At 50.2% G+C, this 20,721-nt stretch overlaps 1 protein-coding gene across 2 annotated transcripts in view; it reads left to right on the forward strand.

Annotated features, from left to right (window-relative positions):
- Positions 1 to 11,165: 11,165 nt before the first annotated feature.
- Positions 11,166 to 20,721, forward strand: part of EMP2 (epithelial membrane protein 2) — a 38,868-nt gene continuing 29,312 nt past the window's right edge. The window contains exon 1 of one of the 2 annotated variants that reach the window (XM_033839409.2): positions 11,166 to 11,331. The gene's annotated coding sequence lies outside the window, so the exon portion shown is untranslated. The remainder of the gene's footprint in view (positions 11,332 to 20,721) is intronic. The other variant, XM_004328438.4, reaches the window with a different exon arrangement.

Raw genomic sequence — 20,721 nt, forward strand, 5'->3', positions numbered from 1 at the left:
GGAATAACACGTCAAGGGAAGAGACAGTGAGGGAATTCTTTGTCTTCTTTTCAAAGGGGAAAACTGGGGCACAGTAGGAGAGGAGGTGGCCACATCAGAACTCACTCAACTTGTTCTTACTTCCCTGTGGGAGCAGAATTTCTCCACCTCCATCCTTGGGCTTTGAGGTCACTTCCCACAATTACAAGCAGAGTCACCCGAGGGCAGGGAATCCCCGTGTGGCCCGAGGAACATTTGAACACCTGGACTGGAGGCACCTGGGAGGTGGGAGGAAGGGAGGGCAGGAGGCGGACAGGCTGGGTCCTGCCCTGTGTCCGTCCTAATTCATCGGCTGGCATGTGGACCGTGTGGTCTGACTGGTTGGGCGAGGGTAGCGTGTGGTCTGGTAAGGGTGCCAGCCAGTAAACTGGAGATTGGCAGGCACTCTAGGGGGACAGCTCGTCTCCCAGTCTCTCCAGCACCAGGTCAGCACTGACTCAGTTTGGGACTCTCAACTCAAGAAGCCTCAAGTTCCTTGGCATCCTTCCAGGAGCCAGGGAGGTGCTGGGCCAAGGGCTATTACACTGTCCTCCGTAGGGTACCAGAATTTGCCCCCATAAAATACGTCTCTTTGGCATATTAATTATTTTAAGCTGGTTATTTTCTGTGAAAACGCAAACATGGGGGAAACTCTGAAAAATAAGTGTTACCCTTTTGCAAGAAATGTTTATATTTGTAAGGGGAATTTTCATTTGTAAGGGTGTCTCCCTCTCTGCATCTTGAAGAGGATGACCAAGTCTCTAGAAACTCTTATCAGTGGAGAAAGCAAGGACTTGAATTTGCATAACAACCGTACTCTTTTCTGCTGTGCTTTTCCTGGTCACCTCCCAGCACTGACTCTCCCCACCTTAAACATCTTCTTTTGTCTTTAGCTGAAAACAGTATTTAAAGTGAGGGCTTTGGCCATTTTGGGGAGTAACACGGTTTTTCTGGGTCTCTCCCATGTATACATGTTATTAAGCATTTGTTTGATTTTTTTCCTGTCCATCTGTCTCATGTCAGTTTAATTCTTAGACCAGCAAAAAGAACGTAGAAGGATAGAGCAAAATTTCCTCTTCCCTGACGCATTCATGCAACAGATAATTGTTGAATCTTTCCTTGTGGGGCCTACGTGGTGCCAACTATTGTTCTAAGCATTTCATGTGCACTAATTTGTTCAACTTTCTCTATAGCCTATAAGGTGGGTACCATCATCCTCTTTTATAGGCAAACTGAGGTACAGAGAGGTTGAGAAATTTGTGAAAATTCCACAACTAGCTAAATTGTATTCCCCCCAAATTCATATAGGTTAGGTTGAAGCCTTAACCCCCAGTACCTCAGAATGTGACTATTTGGAGATGGGGTCTTAAGAGGGGTAATTAAAGTAAAAATGAGGTCTTTCGGGTTTCTTAGAAGAAGAGAAGATTAGGACACACATACAGAGGGAAGATGGTATGAGGACCCAGGGAGAAGATGTCCATCTAAAAGCCAAGGAGAAAAGCCTCACAAGAGACTAACACTGCCGACACCTTGATCCTGGAAGTCCAGCTTCCAGAATTGTGGACAGTCAATTTCTGTTGTGTAAGCTGCCCGTCTGTGTTCCTTTGTTATGGCAGCCTGAGCAGACTAACACAGAGGTGCAGAGCCTGGATGTGGTTCCAGGCAGCCTGGAATGCCTATCTATCACCAAGCTCCATCCAGAGGTGCTGAAGGCATCCTAGCACCCACACGAGCCTTTCTCCCTGTGCTCATCATAAAGACTGAATGGGACTTGGAAAGAGAAGAGCATTCTTAATCCATGATTTAGTGTTACTAATTACATGCCCATGTATCCGCTGAAACCACCTCCAGGACCGCCAGGGTGTATGTCCCTCACTTTGGGAAGTATAAACTGGACCAGTTAGGACCAGCCTGGGTCCCTGACAACCCGTAGGCCCTAGCTGCCCCACGGTCAGCTCTCCCAGACCTTTGCAGTATAGCTGAGCATCTTAAGCTTCTCCAGGCCAGCAATTAGCTCTACTGCTCTATGTGGACTTGACCACCGTTAATTTGTCTTCTGGGAGCCCAACATGTGGACAGACCCCATGTGACCTCATGGTGTAGGGCAAGGCTTCTCAGTTGAATGTTCATGTGCACCTTCTGGGCATCCTGTTAAAATGCAGATTCTGATTCAGTAGGTCTGGGCTGGGCCTAAGTTGCTGTATTTCTAACAAGCTCCCAGGTGATGCTGACGCTGTTGGCAGGGAGGGAGGGTGACTCAGGAGCTGGGCTCAGGGGAAGACTTCGACAGACGCTGTGGTCCCCACCATGCATAGGAAGCCAGTGGCTGGAGAGGTGGTTAGTTTTCCCGACAGCAGGGATGTTCAGAGCCCATTTCAGGAAAAAACAAAATATCTCCCTACTTAATCTTCAGTCAAAGGCTCATTTGCCGGTTTTCTGGCCTCCAAATCTGGGATCTGGATGTCAACTCACACGTGCCTAGGGTGTCAGGAAATCCAATGTGAAATTAGGTGTTCAATGACTATGATTGCGTTTGGTTAAAGGACTAATGCAGTGTTTCTCAAAATGTGGTCCACACACCACCAGCATCAGAAACACTTGGCAGTTGGGGGCTGGGGAAAGAGCTTGTTAACCATGCAGATTCCTAGAAAAATGGTACAGATGAACTTATTCACAAAGCAGAAATAGAGTCACACATGTAGAGAACAAACTTATGGTTACCAAGGGGGGAAGGGGGGTAGGATGTGCTGGGAGATTGGGATTGACATATATACGCTGCTATGTATAAAACAGATAACTAACGAGAACCTACTGTACAGCACAGGGAACTCCATTCAGTGTTCTGTGGTGACCTAAATGGGAGGGAAATCTAAAGAAGAGAGGATATATGTATAATTGATTCACTTTGCTGCACAGCGGAAACTAACACAACATTGTAAAGCGACTATACTCCAATAAAAATTAATTAAAAAAATAAAAAAATAAAAATAAATAAAATACTTGAAAAAACATGCAGATTCTTGGGTTCCACCCCAGACCTACTTTTCTAGCACTTCTAGAAGGGGCGGCCCAGGAATTTGCATCGCTCATGGGTTCTCCCAGGTGATTCATATGGGAATCACTTTCCAAATCTCTGGGCTCATATATTTGCTTCCTTGTCAGTCTGTGTAGTTTTTGCTTCCTTTTGTGTCAGCTCTATTGTGTGCATGTCTTTGATGGTCAGCTGCCTTAAATCCCTTTGGAAGTCAGATAGTAAAGTAAATACATGAGGCTTCAAATGTTACTGGGTGTCCTAGGGAACCACACTGCCCCTTTGATGCTCTTCTTGTCAATGAACCCACCATCAAAGCACAGCTCACACAGAAGCTGCCCAATGACCCTTCCTTAATACCTGAATTGAGCCAACTGGTCCTTGCATCTTTAGGAAACATCCCCAGCTCTTCAGGAAACATTGGCACCCTCGGACACTCCAATGGACCAAATCAAGCCCTTCACACTGGGTCAAGAGAAGTGTTCATTACAAGTGAGCCCCAGAGCCCTCAGACCGCTGTATAAGGTTACTTCCTCTACATGTCTCTCTGAAGGGACTTCTGAGTCTCCTTTGGGTTATTCTTCTCCCAGACCCAGCATCATTCTAAAGTGTGAGTAGAACCTTGGATTCCAAGTTACTATTATTTCTCACCTGCTAATTTCTCTGCCTGAGCCCACTCTCACTCTCCCCAACCTTCCCACATGACAGTCTATCAGACCATGCCACTACTGCCTTAGAACTTCAACTGTGCTCCATCACTCTTGGAATGAAGTCCCCAACCTAACTTAGCCCACCTGCCTTCCCCAACTTCATCCTCACGCTCCCCTTCCCAGCCACACTGGCTTCTTTCAGACCTTCTTACCCACCACGTTGCCACCCACAGGGCCTTTGAACGTGCTGCTTCCACCCTCCCCTTTTGCCAAGCCAACTCTTAGCTATCCTTCAGCACCACCTCCTCAGGGAAGCCCTCCCTGATGTCTCTGCCTGGGTCAAATCCCGTTACTGCAGGCTCAAAGAGCACCGGCTTCCTTGTCCTTCATAGCACGCTTGTCACATTTGGCTGAATGATTACTTAATTCATTAATTCACTATTGTTAGGGTGCTTGTGCACCCCAGTTTCCCTGGGACGGTTCCTATTTATGATTATTTTCCCACTGCAATTTTTAATAGCACCCCTTTCACTCTTAAAAATGTCTTACTTTGGGTGATAAATTATATGGCCACCCACATGATAACCCACCCCACCAGACTATAAACTCCACGAGGACACGGCTCATCTCTGCATCCCCAGCAGCTGGCTCCAGGAATGAGGCTGATCCTGCATGGCTATTGACGACCTACCCTTGAAAGTGACATAGCATCACTTCCACCATTTTCTGCTGGTCAACTGGACACCCGTTGATGAGTGCAAGCTCTCAGTGGGCTGAGTATCGAAGAATCTGCAGACATGTCTTAAAAACACCACATATCCTCAAAGACTTGAATTTCATTCGTTAATTCATTCATCAAACATTTATTGATTCCTGTGCTCCTGCCTCTTGTCACACAGTTTCGGCACAAGAGTTCCTAGCTGAGAGGTAAGGGGTGACATCCAGCCATACGCCTGGCTTGGGGTTGTGTCTGCTTGGAGGAAGGGGCATTTTTTTTCCTTTGCAGGAAGATGCCATCTTTATACCAAGCTGTGTGCACTAAAAGGATGCTTTTTTTCTGAATGACAAGTTCGGAAGGGGTATTTTTTTCTAATTTTCATAAAGGCGCCCTAAAGACTAACAGAAACCCTGACTGATCACCTGCTATGGCTCAGACATGGATGAAAAAGCCCCGGCAAGACAGAGCCGGCCTCAGCTCTTGGGGACCTTGTGTTCTAGTGGGGAGTGAAGACAATGAGTGAGAAAGCACACACATAAAAACTTAACAAATATAATTACAGATTGTAAATAACATGATGGGAGAGAAGGCCTGCCTCTGAGCACCTCCTCTGTGCTGGTCGCTGGAGGCTGAGGCTGCCTTATGCAGGGCTACCACCTCTCAGGGGCTGTGGTGCAGGGGAGCAAACAGAAATGGGCTCTGTCCAAAAGGATTCTAATCCCATATAAGGAGGGAGTTCCAGACTGTTCAGGTACAAGGACTTTAAGTTCAAGAAATGCCCAGAATGGTTTAAATACCTTCTTGCCCGGAAGCACAGAACAGACAGGAATTTCTGGGTCTCCTCCTACCCTATCACTGTTTGAATTTTAAACTGCGAGACCATGAGTGTAGTGTGTGTGTGTGTGTGTGTGTGTGTGTGTGTGTGTGTGTGTGTGTCTTTCATTGGAAATAGAAGACATCCGTATTTCCCTATACCCAAAGATTCTAAGGGTGTGTGAGTCTGGCCTGAGTCCTGAGGCTGGGGTTGCCTGGCCTGAGAGTTTACTCAGCTTAGGGGGTTGCTTCCATGGTTTTATAGCCTAAGAGACAACCCACATACACAAACATATCCGGGAATCTTAGAAAGCAAAGCAAATCAAAACCTGTATCAGTATCAAGCAGGATAATGAGTAGAACTGACCAGTGGTGGTTGGTATGTTCCAGAGAGCAAAGGTTTTTTGAACGCGTTGGTTCACTGCTCTTTTCCCAGTGCCTTGCAACCAGAAGAGTCACAGTAAGTACACTCTAAGTGAAAGATTGGAAAATTATTATTTCCCTGAGCAATTGTTTGGCAGAAAGGAAGGAAGGAAAGGATATTTCTTTGAAAAATTTAAAATATTTAGAAAAGTACAAAGGATGCTCTCATAGACTGAAGGAATAATATTTATGATTGTACTTAAGATCCCAGGAAAACAAGAGCATACCCTGGGGCACTATTAACAACAGGAATTTTTTCTTCTCCTTCTGCTCCTCGATGCCAAATTGTACTCCATCTTTTCAGAAGATGGGCCAAGAGAACTGGCCTCTACCCACCTTGCGTGCTGGGAGACACCTGGGGACTTTCTTCTGTGACTTGCCAAGAACATCCCATGGGCCATCCTGGGCGCCAGACGTTTGGGTGGTAATGACATTGGTGGTAGGAGCGAACTTGCCCACTTCCTGTTACTCTTTCTGACTGTATTTCAGGGAGATTCAAATCTGGGAGTGCTCTGAAGCTCTGTCCCTATGGTGCCAAAACTCCTGATGCAAACTGAGAACTGCAGTCAAGCAGCCAGATGTTTTGGGTCTCAATGCCAAACATTTCTATAATGGGCAAAACCCAGACTCACCCCTCAGGTTCTGCTCGCAGTACACTTGTGTTCATTCCCTGGCTGGGGCGGGGGAGAAGTGAAAGCCCCAAACAGCATGGGCATGGCTGGAATCTCCAGAGGTTTGGAAATTCTGTGGCTGTTGTCTTTGGTGATCAGTCATAAGTCAAATGGACAATATTTGTGTTGTGAGTTCTTCTTGCACTGGGCAGGAAATTTTATGACAAAGGGAAGCGGTGAGACCCAGAGCTCCAAGCATTAAGTGGGAGGACACGAGGGCTTGTTTCTCTGCTGGAAAGCATTGTCTCCATCCTGCCCCCGACCCCATCTGTGGAGGTGGGCGACAGGGAGGAAATGGTCTCAAGAGAGCATATTTCTCAGATCCCACTCTGGGAATTCAGATTTCTTGACTCTCCATACAGCAGGCGCTAAGGGCTTTCCCAGATGTCTCTTGACGGCAAGATGAGAAACCAGCTAAGCCCCGTCTAGAAGTGCAGGTGGCAGGGCCTTTGGTTTGGAGGATCCTGCTCCATATCTGGAAGAGTAGCCAAGAGAAAATGTTGCTTGCAGGCCTTTAGATGTGCTTGCTACATTCCTACACCTAGAAGCACTTAGCACTGTAAGCAAAATGCAAAGATAGTGTTGGACCCTGAGAGGTGAAGTGACTTGCCAGGATAACATGGCTAGTGGGAGATTTTTTTGCTGCTTGGCTACATGACTTGCTTTGCCAATGAAATGTGAGCATGCAGAAGCTTTTTATAGCCAGTGAGTGGTTCATCATCTTATCTTCCTAATTCCCTGAGACCAGCAATGGTCCATATAGAGGCTGCTCCACTAGCCTGCCTCCAGAAGTAAAGATGATATGGACCCACGGTCAAAATCAACCCATAATGGACCTATATTGTGAGCAAGATATATCAATACTTGTGTTGCAAGCCACAAAGATCGTGGGATCATTTGTTATCATGCCATAACCTAGCCTATCCTGACTGATACAAAGTCTACAATAGAACCCAACCCCACCCCCCTCAAATTTAGCAGCTTAAAGCAACACACATTTAACACAGATTTTGTGGGTCAGGAAGCTGGGCAGGGCTTAACTGGGCCCTCTGCTTCAGTGTCATCAAGGTGTTGGCCACAGCTGGGGAAGGATCAACTGGGGAAGGATCTGCTTCCAAGATCACATGGTTATTGGCAGCATTCTGGTCCTTGGGGGCTGTTGGACTGAAGGTCTCTGTACCTGGACAGCTGTTGGCCAGAATTTCCCTTGGTCCTTTGCCTTGTGGGTCTCTCTAACATGGTAGTGTACTTCATGAAAGCATGCAAGCCTAGAGGGCCACAGAATGTGCTGGTGACACAGAAGTCATAGTTTTTATAACCTAACCATGGAAGTGACATCCCATCGTTTTTTCATTTTATTCTAGTCATGAGAAGTCATTACGCCCCACCCACTCTTAAGGGGACGAGAGTACACAAGACTGTGAACACCAGGTGGCAGATCACACGGGGCCATCTTATCTACCAGTTTGTTTGCAAAGGAAATGGTTATTAAATGGAAGTTAGTAAAACCCTTATCATCTGTGAAACTGACCCACCAACCAAAAGCAGTTTTCGCTGGTTGAATCACATTCATATTTGATCCATTCCCATCATGACTCTATGAATTTAGGTCACATTTTCTTTTAGATCTCCATCCTTTTTGACCAGAGCCCACATATTCTTCTCCATCAGCTCTTCTGCTACAACTCCAAGTCCTACTGGGCTGCCTTGAGGTCGGGGATCAGATTTGCCCGCAGGCATGGACATCCCAAGTCATTCTTTCTGAGAACAGAAAAGAGTCAACAGGAATAGGTCACAAGAAACTGGCAGAACGTTAAAACATTCAAGCCAGAAAGGACACACAGGAGACCACTGAGTTCTCAACCAACTTCTCTTTCCAACCCTGAACGAACGCCCCAGTCTTCTCCATGACCTCCCATGCCTTCCTTACAGTTCTCTCTCCCCATATGAGATGATCCTTTTACCAACCAGCTACAGCTGTGAAACAGACAACCGTGGTGCCTCAATGACGTGCAAGAATAGACATCATTTCTCATTCATGTGTCTGCAGCTTGGCTGGAGCAGCCTGAGCCCCATATGGAAGTTCCGTGGGTCATGCAGGGAAGCTCTGCTCCCATGTCTCATTTTTCTGGGGACAATGGACTACTGGAGGTTTATTCTGCTTATACAAATGGCAAAAGCACAAGAGGGCAAGCCCTACCGCTCAAGCACAATCCCAGCCTTTGCATGTGTCACATCTGCTAATATCTCATTGGCCAAAACCAGTCACGTGGTTTAACTCAAGGCCAAGGGGGTGAGTATGCTCTCCTAGCCAGGAGATTATAGTTGCAGTGTGGATATACACTACTATATAGCGGGGCGAAGAACTGGGACCCAGAACTCAGTTGAACACACTCTTACTTTTCCCCCACACCATGTTGAGGATTCAAACTTATTACTGAAACACCAGGAGTGGGGATACAGTGGGTATAAGGAAGGTTTCTGCCTCCAGTCTTCCGGGAGAGACAGGTGTAGATTTGAAGAGAGAAAACTAAGAGGTGCAAGGAGCAGGTGAATTGCACAGGTAGGTGGGGCTCCGGAGAAGGTTTGGAAACAAATGAGAGATGCAATCAATCATTCCTTTCTCTGGGTCCTAGAGAGGCATCTTGGTGTCTGGCCAGGTTCTTCCTCGTGTGGGGCATGCCCCACCAGAAGGCAAATGGGAGGTGATTTTTGGAGGAGGAGGCATTGCCCAGCCTTGAATCATGGAGTGGGAACGTAATTCCCTTTTCCAGTGATCTTGCAATAGTTCTGATTAGAAGGAGAAAGTCTCCTTCTGTGCCTAGCGTGAGTCTAACACCCATCTTACTCTTGCTGATCTCCCTTTTTAATAGATCCTAAACCTCAGGTTCGTGGACTCTCTCAAGCAACAGTATCTGGTTAGAATGTACTCACACTGTTTTCTCTGGGTAGTGTTTATATTTGTAAGTTTGTCTTCTAGTTTTGGTGGTTGGAATTGGTTTCCTGTTTACCGTGATGATATAGGGCTTCCTTTTTAAAAATAAATAGAGTTAAATAAATAGAGTTGACTTAAAGAAAAATATTAAGTGAATACTTGTTCAGGTGGCTAGTGGGTATGGTAGAAATTATGGCTTGACCCTGGTGAGCATTTTGTAAATAGGGATATAGTGGGAGGAGGAGAGCGGGGTTTGCCACAGTCAGTCTGACTTCGAATCCACACTGGATCCCTTGAATAGGGCCTTTGGGCGCGTTACTTAGGTAGCCTCTCTGAACCTTAGTTCCTTCATGGACTGTCGTGTTATATTGATGACAGTATTTGTAAAGTAACTGGCACAGAGTGAGGGCTCAGCAAACGGCAGAAATCCACCTGCTGCAGCCTCTACCTGGACTGTCCATTCTGGGAGAGACTTTTGGGTTTTCTCTGTCCTCCAGGTGGCCATGGGACAGGCAGGCATCACTGTCCCTGCTGGTGGGTGGGCCCTGCATGGCCCTCCTCTGCAGCAGCCAGACCCCACTCTCCTCCCCTTTTATGTGGGGTCTCAGTTCAAATGAACACCTTCCTACCCCCTCTCCAGCCGTACAAAGAATCTCTTGCTTGGCAGATGAAAGTCTTGATTAGCCATAGAATTTCAAAATTAAAAGAGATGTGGCAGGTCAGACACTAGGCCAGCTGGGGAACCTCAAGATGGGGTGTGGGGTGGCCCTTTGGAAGGGGCCTCAAATCGCCTAAGGATTTCTAATTTAGACCCAAGGAGGCTCTCGCCTTGCAGACTTCCCCAACAGGATTGAAAAAAGACGCATCAGAAAGTTTAAGCATGGCGTCCCAGCCAGACCAGCTACTGCATAATAAGTTAGCATTTCTTAAAAGGGTTTCTAATTCTTTTGTTAGTAGCACAAGTCCATTGCCTTATATTTTGGGGTGTGTGCAAATAACATCACTGTGTTCAGTTAAAAGCTTAAAATATACTGTAATATGCTGTGGTCCTGTTTTGGAATTGCTTCAGTGTTTCAATACAGTAACTCCTCCCTCCCTACTCCACAGCCCCACAGATGGGGCTCAGGCCCCTCTGGTCTTTTCCCCCATCCCATAAGAACCTCCAGGGCAGATCAGCCCTCTCAGTTCCCAGATGGGGAAACTGAGGCTGGAGAGAAAGATATTTCCTTGTCTTTTGATGTCATTGCCAGGGACAGTAGATTCCAGAACTGCGGGGTCAAAAGATGGTTTGTGTGAGTGAGACCCTGGAGGAGTCCTAAGACTGCGTCCCTGGTTGCCCTGACACCTCCCACCAAGGCCAGAGACTCTATGTCGGCAAATAAAAATAACCATAGCTAAGATTAACTGAGCACTTACTATGTACCAGGCACCGCGCAGGTATGACACTTTCAGGCCTTACAACAACCCAAGGAAAGAGGTCCTATTGTGACTTCCATTTCCAGAAGGGGATACTGAGGCAGGCAAAATTAAGGAGATCACTAAGTTAAGAAAAGTGCCAGGGAAGGGGTTCTAAAGTAGGGAGTCGGATTCCAGAATACTCGTCCTTAACCCTTACCGGAAGGGAAGAGAAGAACGGGGGAGAAGAAGGGCAGGAGAGGAGGGGCAGCTGGAAACCCGTAAGGGCGAGCGCAGCGCGGAATGCCTTCCAGCTGCGAGGAAGCTCGGATTTCTCCCTCTTTCCCCAGAACTGCGCTACCAGCTCTGCCCTAAACTTGGCCCAAGTAGCGCAGGGAGGCGGGCTGGGGCTGGGGGCGCTCCCCAGGCTCCGGCCTTTCTCTCCAGTGTCCCCCACCCGCTTCCCGCGGTCCCTCCCACTCTGCTCTCCGGGCTCCTGACATCACGACCCGGGAGGCGGGGTCGGGGAAGGAGGGGGGACGTGGGGAGGCGGCTCGGCGCCACGGAGAGGGAGGAGGGAGGAGGGAGGGCGCGCAGTCCCAGCCCAGAGCTTCAAAACAGTCCGGCGGCCTCGCCTCGCGCCCCAGCCCGACTGTCTGTCCAGCCGCCAGAGTCCGGTGAGTCGGGGTCTCGCCCGGGAGCCGCGCGCAGGTAGCGGGGGGCTCCGGGCTGCGAGCGACGGGGCAGCGGGGTCGCCAGCCACTGCACTTACCGGACCGAGAGAGGTCCCTGCAATTGGTGGCGGACAGGGAGGGGCCGAGGCCCCTCCCTGCCGAAAATCCACTGTTCCTCTGCCAGATTGCGAGGGCGCGGACTTCCCGCCTGCGCCGAGCTCGCTCGGGACCCCGAATTCCACCTCCCCACCCCCGGACTGCTTCCTTCGCCTTTTGCGTCGAGGCGGGCGGGAAAAGTTTGGGGAGGAGTCAGGGCGACTCCCCTCGCCCCCGCCAACTCCACTCCCAGGGTTCTCGGAGTCCCGGGTAGCCCCCCTCTCGTCGTGTGAAGTCCCCCGGCGCCTTGGCGCACGGTCCCCCGCCTCACGGAGCGCGCCGGACCCGCTGCGCCCTGGCTGGGTCATTGGGTCCCCTCTCGGCCCCGGCGGCGGCTCCGTTGCGCCCCCCAGCGGCAGGGAGCAACTGCCTTAGGTTGGACGAGCGGAGGAGCTGGAGGCACTGCTTGGATGACGCCTGTCCCCTCTCCACTCCGGTTGGGCTTGGGGGGCTACGAGGGCCCCACCCATGGGTCCGGAGAAGGGGGAGCCTAGAGCTCGTATACAGGAGGACTACACACTCTCCCCAAATCCAGGGTCCTAAATATACCTCAGGGAGGCCCTAATTTGGGACTGACATGGGAACCTCATAAATGGGGGTTAGTTGGGGGCACCTGTGCCTGAGGGAGACTACAGAGAGCAAAGCCCTCCCTCCGGACTACAGGACCCACCTCTTACTTTGGAACAAGAATGACAGCCCAGTTTCAGGTTTGGGAAAAGGGGCAGTGCCCCCTCCCGAGCTGCAAAGATGTGTATGTGGGGTGAGGTGGGGTGATCTTTTAACTTAGTTGTGTCTAAAATGCAGAGGCCAGTCTAAAAAGTGACAGGCAGAGTGAGGAGTAAGGTAATGGGCTTGGAGAGGGTCTTAAGCAGCTGGTAGCCCCAATATTGTATGATTTCACTGACAGGAAGCACTTAGAATAGGCAAATTCAGAGCGTCAGAAAGTGGAGCAGAGGTACCTGGGGCTGGCAGAGAGGGATGGGGAGTTATTGCTAGTGGGTACAGAGCTGGGGGGATGAAAACATTTGGGGTATAGGGAGTGGTGATGGTTCCACGACACTGTAAGTGTATTTAATGCCACTGGATTCTACACTTAAAAGTGGTTAAAGTGCTCAATATTCTGTGATGTATATTTTACCACAATTAAACAGAGAGTGTGCAGCCACCTGTGCTTCAGTTTGATTCAGTTAGAAATTCCAGAATCCGCTCACGGTTGCTGGCCACCTCTCCCCAGAATTTGGCCTCAGTAAGGAAGTGGACGGCGGGTGAGGAAGGGACACGAGCCAGGTTTCCCCAGGAGGCTGGAAGGGACAAGGAAGGGGACAGAAGCGGATGGAGCCTCTGATGGAGCCGCTACAGCTGATGGAGCTGCCACAGGGGTCTGTGGCCACTAACTGTAAATACAGGGCACAACCATCCAGCCCTCCCCGCCACTCCCCTGCACACACAAGTCGTGTCTAAGGCCCTTTGTTTCTGGAATGGAAGTGAGTGTTTCACCTAGATTTCCTTTCTCTGCCGTGCGCATGATATCTGCAGGGCAGGAGCTGAAACCACGCGTGTGTGCGCACGGACTCGCCATTTTCCAGCAACAGGTGATTCACAGGAGGCTCAACAGGCCAATTTCTCACCCCAGGCGCGTGCTGACTCTCCTGCCCTCTGCGGCCTTCCTGGTTGAAGGGGGCACAGCTGAGGCCGCCTCTGTGTCATAGTAAACTCTGCCAGACATGACCAGGAAGGGAAGTCTGTCGAGACAAAAATACATGAATGCCTTTCCAGGCCAGATGGGGTGGCGGTAGATTGCTGGCTGCTTGGCGGGATTCGTCTGGAGGGCAGGAGTGCAGCCGCTGTCCTGGGGAGGTGCACATAGTTGTGTGTGTGTGTGTGTGTTGCAACATGCGGCCGCTGCCCAGCTCTGTGGACAAGTGAGGCCTCTGACATGGGCTTCGGGGCCTAAGGCGGGATGGGGGTGGGCTCCCCAGCTACGGGGTGGTGGCAGCCATCCCCCAAAGGTGGGGTGCGGTCCCAGGCATTGGGACTGCGGAGCAGAGTCCTTCCAGAAGAGGCAGTTAAAGGTCGGCGACAGGACTCCAGTGCAGGAGGATGGGCTCCGGGGACGTCTTACTGGGCTTAGGCAATTGGCAGCAGCAGCTGGAACAGGGAGCGAGGGCAGCTGGCACCTTAGACAGAACTGGAGCCTGCCGCTTGGATGTTGGCTTCATCTTGTCCAGGGAAGGATGGGGGTAGGAATAGGGGTGGTGGGAAGAGGAGGCTCCCTTTCTCATCCCAGGAGCGATGGAGTCTGCTCCCTGCAGGAGTGACCCAAAAGTGCAGTTTTGGCAGGACTGACCCATGGGGCGAATTGTCAGATGTATCTGGCTCTTGTTAGGGACAGGCCGAGGGGGGAGTCTAAAAATATCCGAGACAGAGCTGCTACCCAGGGAGAGTGCCGGCCTGGTAACCCAACACCCGTGGCAGCACTAGCTCTGCTCTGCTCCAGCCACTGGGGCTCTTCCAGGCAGCCAAGCCTTGGGCAGAGGGTGGGAGGGGTGAGAGCACTCTGCATTCAGGGCAGCCATGGACTAAGATTTTCAGGGACAAAAGGGCCTTAGAAAGTCCCAGTTTGCCAGCTAAGGATGCTCAGAGAGGTGGAGTGACTCACCCGAGGTCACTCAGCAAGTTGGTGGCAGTACCTGGACGAGATCTGGGTCTGGGGACTCACTGCTGAGGAGCTTGATGGCTGGGAGTGGTCAGTGGGTTTCCAGGCCAGGTCCCCAGGGTCAGGGACCCTTATGGCATGTGTCGTCCGTCTGGTATGCTGATCGGGGAAAGGTGGGCCGGGAGCCATGCTCAGGCAGTGGGTCACTTCCCACTGGCATTGGGTCGCTCCCGGCCACAGCTGTCGGGCTCTGACGATGTCGTCCATCCTGGGGGCGGGGGTGAGTAGGAAGACGGAGGCTGGAGGAGGACCGTCTTCCCATCCGAAGACACGTGGTTTGTTCACGTGGTATCTCAAGGGTTTAACAAGGAGTTGTTGACCTGAATAGTTGAATTTCCAGGGCTCTCACTTTCCTGGGGAGGCTGGGTTTCTGTTGATCCAAAAGGGAACAGAGGGTGAAGAGATTGCCCAGCTTCCTGCCCTCCTCAGACAGGTTGGATGACATCAGCTTCTAGAAGCTTCCTAGCACTCCTGGGTCTAGAGCTGAGGGAGCGGTCGCCGGTGTGATATTTGGCGTCAAGATTGTTCTGAGAAATGTGGATATGAAACATCTATCACCCTGCAGGATGCAGAGATGGACAAGTTAAGTCCCTCAGTGAAAATTGCTTGTAGCCTAAGAGCAAGTAAGTTTGCCTGATAGAGAAGTCGCTTTGAAGGTTTCTCTTTCTGGCGCTTCTGATCACAAACTTCTCTGGAGGGCTCGCTTTCCTTAAAATGAAATTAGTTTAAAAATTTTGCAGAGAATAAATATGACCCAAAGTCTCATTCATCTTATTCTAATGAACGTTTCCCAAAGCGTGTTATCACTGGTGGTAACCAAGATCGTTTTAAAAAGTTCACAGCTGAACATGAAACGAAAAAGAATAATTAGGTCTTTTTCTCAGTTGGTAGTTGGGAAAAAAACACAAACAGCACACAGACCCATAGTTTCACTACTGTGTAGGGTGAAACTTAAGTTGATATTTTAAACTTTAAAAATTTTTTTAAGTAATGGGAGGGTATAATTAATAAGCACAGGTGATCCTTGGATTTGGCACAAACCTTAGTGCGGGAGTAACTGACTGCCTTTTGGGAGTTCGCATAACTGGGGCTGAGATGTTCATCCTTTTGACAACATGACTAAACCTGAAATGTCTGTAAGCTCCCCACCCAAGCTCGTCTTCTGCAAAGAGGCCCCGAGGTTCAGCTTCAGACCAAACCCGCCACTCAGTTTCCAAGGGAGTCCTCCCCATCTTTGATGAGGGTCATCGTGCTGCCTGGATGACCTTGGACGGTTGTTCCAGGATTCGGAGGAGTCGGTGTATTGATGTATTATACATGGAAGTGGCTTGAGATATTTGTGGTTTGCTTGAACCAAAGGAAAGCCGAGGGAGGGGCTGGCTTGCCCACTCTCATCTTGAGGGCTGCTATTAAGTGACTGGGCAGTGAGCTGTGTAGGCAAAGGGGGATTTCCCTCTATTCAAAGCAGGTTACAGTCCAGCGAAGAGGATGGTGGGTCCAAGGATGTAGGCGCCAGGACCGGGGTCACGAGGTGGGGTTTCAGGGAAGCCCATGTCGTGGTGTTCAAGAGTTTCCTTAAGGCTGTAGGACTGGAGATGGACTCGGAAGAGTCCCTAGAATTTCCCTGGGCAGTGATGTTTCCGGGTTTGCAGAAGGGAGGGAAAGAAAAGGCCGAGGCTGCAGGCGGGAGCCCTGCCTGAGAAGCCTTGAGCGTCCAGTTAGCCTGCAGTGCAAGGTGCGGGAAGGGAGCGCAGGGCTGGGAGGCAGAGCTGGGAGGGCGAAGGCGAAGGGGGCTTCCCTCCACATCCCAATGAACCTGGCTAGGGAGGCAGGCATGATGATGTTCACACAGCAATGTTGGGATGAAAAAGAGAGAGAAAAAGGAAAAAAGTGGAAATAACCTAGAAGCAACTAATCCATCAGTCATGTTACAGAAGTTAGAAAGAACAAGGTGCAGGGTGGGTGGGAGGGGCAAAATAGGTGAAGGGGATTCAGAGGTACAAACCTCCAGTGATTAAGCCATGGGATGTAATATATTGAACCACTAGACTTGGGGAGATGATTTCGAAATGTGTGCAAAGGTCAAATCACTAGGTAGCACACCTGAAACTAACATATCGTATGTCAACTGTATTTTCAATAAAAATTTTTTAAAAAATTTGGATCGCAGAGAAAAAAACCTCGAGGTTCGTCTGTGTGTACCAATATAGAAAAACCTATAAGACACTATTGAACTAAAAAAGAAAGCGCAAGTAGCGAAACAACATATGAAGAAATAGGCTATTTATAAATGTCGCCGCATTCCTGTGGCCTCGTACCTATTACATGTGTGCAAGAAAAGTGGCTGGAAGGATACATCAGAATCGATCAGTGTGGCTGCCGTGGGGAGAGGGGAGAGGAAGGAATGGGCCACGGGACTCCAGTCTTGTTTGTAACAGAGAGAATATATTCACGGGTTACGTGTGTACATGAAGTTCAATAATAATGAAATAGTCTTCCCTGAATTCACTAAGCAGTGCGAGTTTTGTAGGTTTTGGGGCGGGGAACTTTAGGAGTGGGAGGGCATGGTAGACAGACTAGGTGGCAGCAGTGCAGTAATTCAGGGGCAAGGTAACCGGGACGTGTACCATCCAGCCCCCATGGAACATGCCTCTTGAAACATCCCTTTGTGGACCCCTCACGGGCGTGATGGGTTTCCTCTCTGGGTGCTGTTAACAGACAAGGGGTGGTTTGGGGAGGGGGCAACGTGGTACATTTAAGGTGTGTTAATAGGGCCATTATGAGATCTCTGGAAAGGTATCAAGGAGACCATTGAGAATGGGAGTCTGGGCCTTTGAAGAAAATTCAGAGAAACACATAAAGACCTGGGTCAGGAACTGTGCTTTAATTTTTTTGTTTTTTTTTGCGGTACGCGGGCCTCTCACTGTTGTGGCCTCTCCCGCTGCGGAGCACAGGCTCCGGACGCGCAGGCTCAGCGGCCATGGCTCACGGGCCCAGCCGCTCCGCGGCATGTGGGATTTTCCCGGACCGGGGCACGAACCCGTGTCGCCTGCATCGGCAGGCAGACTCCCAACCACTGCGCCACCAGGGAAGCCCAGGAACTGTGCTTTAGGTTGGTGTTTGAGAATAGGAGAAAATGACTTACATTTTGCCAGTCTTAATAGCAATAATTTACCATTGCTCTTAGTATAGCATTTATAGGTGCAGAGCAGCTTGGGCCATGTGCATTACATCCTCCATCTCATTTAAAATGAACAACAACCATATGAGGTAATGACTACCCCTGCCCTATAGATGAAGAAATGGGGTCTTAAAAATTGGGGGTTAGGATTGAACCCAAGTCTCCTGGACCCCACAGACCCTGCTCTATTGGATGGATATATCCCATCAACATCCCTCTTTTTCAATACAGATATATGCGTCCTCTTGAAACAATCCTGCCCCTTTGGGCCAAGAAAGTACCTTTGCTGCAGATGTGCCAGTGGGTGTCTTGGAGGCCGGTGTTCTTCCTCCAAAGTCAGCTTTCTCAGTCCTAAGGGTGCTGGACCACATGAGGGTCTTTTGCCCTTAACAGCCTGGTCACAGAGAACAGAACTCATGCCCACCCCTCCCCTGGGCAAAACCATCTTGATTCCTGTATTTCACATGTGTGTGGAGTGGAGAAGGGTGTTCTGGGAACTCTGCTTTGGACAGGAACCCTCTGTCTAATCGGTAATCACTTCCATTACTTCTGATGGTCTTTGTTTGAGGGACCGGATCTGTTGAGTTCCCTGGGGTAACACCAGCATCCAGCCCAGAGCTAAGGGTGCCGTAGGTGCTCAATATATCTGTTGCATGAATAGCTGAGAGAGGGTGTCCTCCCGGCTTCCTGCTTTTTAGCCCACCCCAGGGAGGGCTGGCAGAAGGGGGGCCCTCACACCTTGGGTGAGGAGCCAGCTGTAGGTTGCAGGGGTGGGGTGGGGGAGGGGTGGGGGAGGGGCTTGGGCAGCGGCTCCCTCCCCCTCCTGTAGTTGGCCCTGCCTGGAGGGCATCAGGCCCAAGTGGCACGGTCAGCGTCCCTTTATATGAGCGTGACACGGGGTCACATTCTTCTAGGCCGGAGCCCAGAAGAGACTTAATCATCCTCCCGCCCAGAGTGTGGTCTGCACGCCCACAGGCATTTGGAGATGATTTCTGTAGCATACAGGCAAGGTTACAAACTGTAATACGCTCATGTTTTTTTTAAAGTGTATTAGTAAAATGTCAGTCTCTTGGCAAGTGACACCGATTTTCCATTTATGGTATAATACACATTGAAAAATTAATCAAGTGAGTCTCGTGGTTGGTTTGGTTTTTTTTGGCTGGGTTGGGTCTCCGTTGCTGCGTGTGAGCTTTCTCTAGTTGCAGCGAGCGGGGGCTACTCTTCGTTGCGGTGCGCGGGCTTCTCATTGCGGTGGCTTCTCTTGTTGCGGAGCACGGGCTCTAGGCATTCGGGCTTCAGTAGTTGCAGCACGCAGGCTCTAGGGCGCACGGGCTTCAGTAGTTGTGGCACATGGGCTCAGCTGCTCCACGCATGGGATCTTCCCAGACCAGGGATCGAACCCATGTCCCCCGCATTGGCAGGCAGATTCTTAACCACTGCGCCACCAGGAAAGTCCGAGACTCGTGTTTTAAAGACAGTGTGGGTCATGAATAGTACAGGTGGGACACAGGGCAGAATGATGGTGGTAGTGTTGACACCATTGGTGACCCATCCAGGTCCCCTTTACTGGATGATGTGCCCACCCCCAGCTGCGGTGAGTATTGGCTGCTAAGGACTCGCAGCTTCCCCTTCTCCCCAGGAATTTCGAGAAGTCTGGAGATGCCTGGGAAGTTATGCTCCCCATTCCCTGGGCTCACGGCCCCAGGTGTGCCCCGGAGCCTGGCCTGAGCCCCCCCCAACCTCACCTGTGTTGTCCCAGGTGCTTTTTCTGCAGTTTGCAGGCAGGGGATGAGGGACCTCAGAATATTCACGCTCCTGCCCTCAGAGATGAGCCGGAGGCCGTGAGAATCCCGAGGGACAGGAGGGTGCCGAGCCTTCATCACCAGTGAGGGCCCCTCACTGGACACTCTCCCGGTCATCACCTCCTCGCTGCTCTGGGCCTTCCGGGTGAGGCCTGAGTCAGGAGGAGAGCACCTGACAGGTCACCATCCCTCGAGCCACCGTGTGCCAGGCACTGTCACAGCAGGGACAAAACAGACGTAAGCCCCTGCCTGCAGTCAAGAGGGATGAGACAGAACAAAAGAAGGGACTAGAGATCAAGAAGGAAACAGCAGGTGATGTGCAGTGGTTTAAGGAAAATAAAACAGGGTCACTTATCTTGGATGGTCTGGGAAGGCTTCTCTGAGGAGGGGGCTTTGGAGTTGAGGCTGGATGAAGGGAAGGAGCCATTCACCCCCAGATCTAAGAACTTTCTAGACAGGGAACAGCTCGTGCAAACATCCTGGTGCCCTGGGTGTGGGGGGGGAAAGCAAGCTCAGTCTTCTTCCCCCCGACCTTGGGGAAGGAAGGGCACAGCTTGGGGTCCTGACTCATCCCGCTGGCTCTTTGGGGCGCTCTGTGAGGGTCAGGACTGAGTGAGTGGTCCATGTGCTCATGTCCTCGAGTGGCACCTACTGTATGCTCGGGACGGCTGGGAAATGGGGTCACATGCTCCCCAACTCTTGGGGTGTCCTGGAAAGTGAGGGGCTGGATCAGTCTCAGCTAGGGGGTGGGTGGTCAGTTGTAGGTGTGGGATGGTCACCTTTGGGCGCCATGGTGGGTGGGGTGGGACTTCTCGCTCAGACCAACTCGAGGCCTGGGGTCCTGACCCATGGTTTCTACCCTCCGTCCCACCTCAGGGGCCACAGAGGGCTCTTAGGTGTCCTTGTGTCAGACCCAGGGGGTTGGGGGTGTTGAAATACCAGCCTCCAGTGGACTCAGAGCTCTCTCATTGTACTTCTTAAAATCTCTTTCTTAATGAGTTTTTAAAAGTACAGTTCAGTGTATATTAGTATATCCACAGATATGTGCAACCATCCCCACGGTCAATTCTGGAACATTTCACCACGGCCAGAAGAACACCCCCGTACCCTTTAGAGATCACCCTCCTATTTTCCCATCCCCCTGAGCCCTAATTAACCACAGATCTGCCTTCTGTCCCTCTTGATTTGCTATTCTGGACATTTTGTGTAAATGGAATCGTACTCTGTGTGATCTTTTGGGTCTGGTTTCTTCGACTTCGCATAATGTCTTCAAGGTTCATCCGTGTTGTGGAGTCTATCAGTACTTCATTTCTTTTTATGGCCTAATAATACTCTGTTGTGTGGATATAACCCGTTTGGTTTATCCATTCATGAGTTGATGGACATTTGGGCGGTTTCCACCCTTTGGCTATTGTGAATAACGCTGCTGTAAACATTCCTGTACGTTTCTGTTGCTCATGTGTTTTCGTTTCCTTTTTAAAAATTTTTTATTGAAATATAGTTGATTTACAATGTTGTGTTAGTTTCAGGTGTATAGC

Source organism: Tursiops truncatus, chromosome 15 (assembly GCF_011762595.2).
Source record: "Tursiops truncatus isolate mTurTru1 chromosome 15, mTurTru1.mat.Y, whole genome shotgun sequence".
Lineage (NCBI taxonomy): Eukaryota > Metazoa > Chordata > Mammalia > Artiodactyla > Delphinidae > Tursiops > Tursiops truncatus.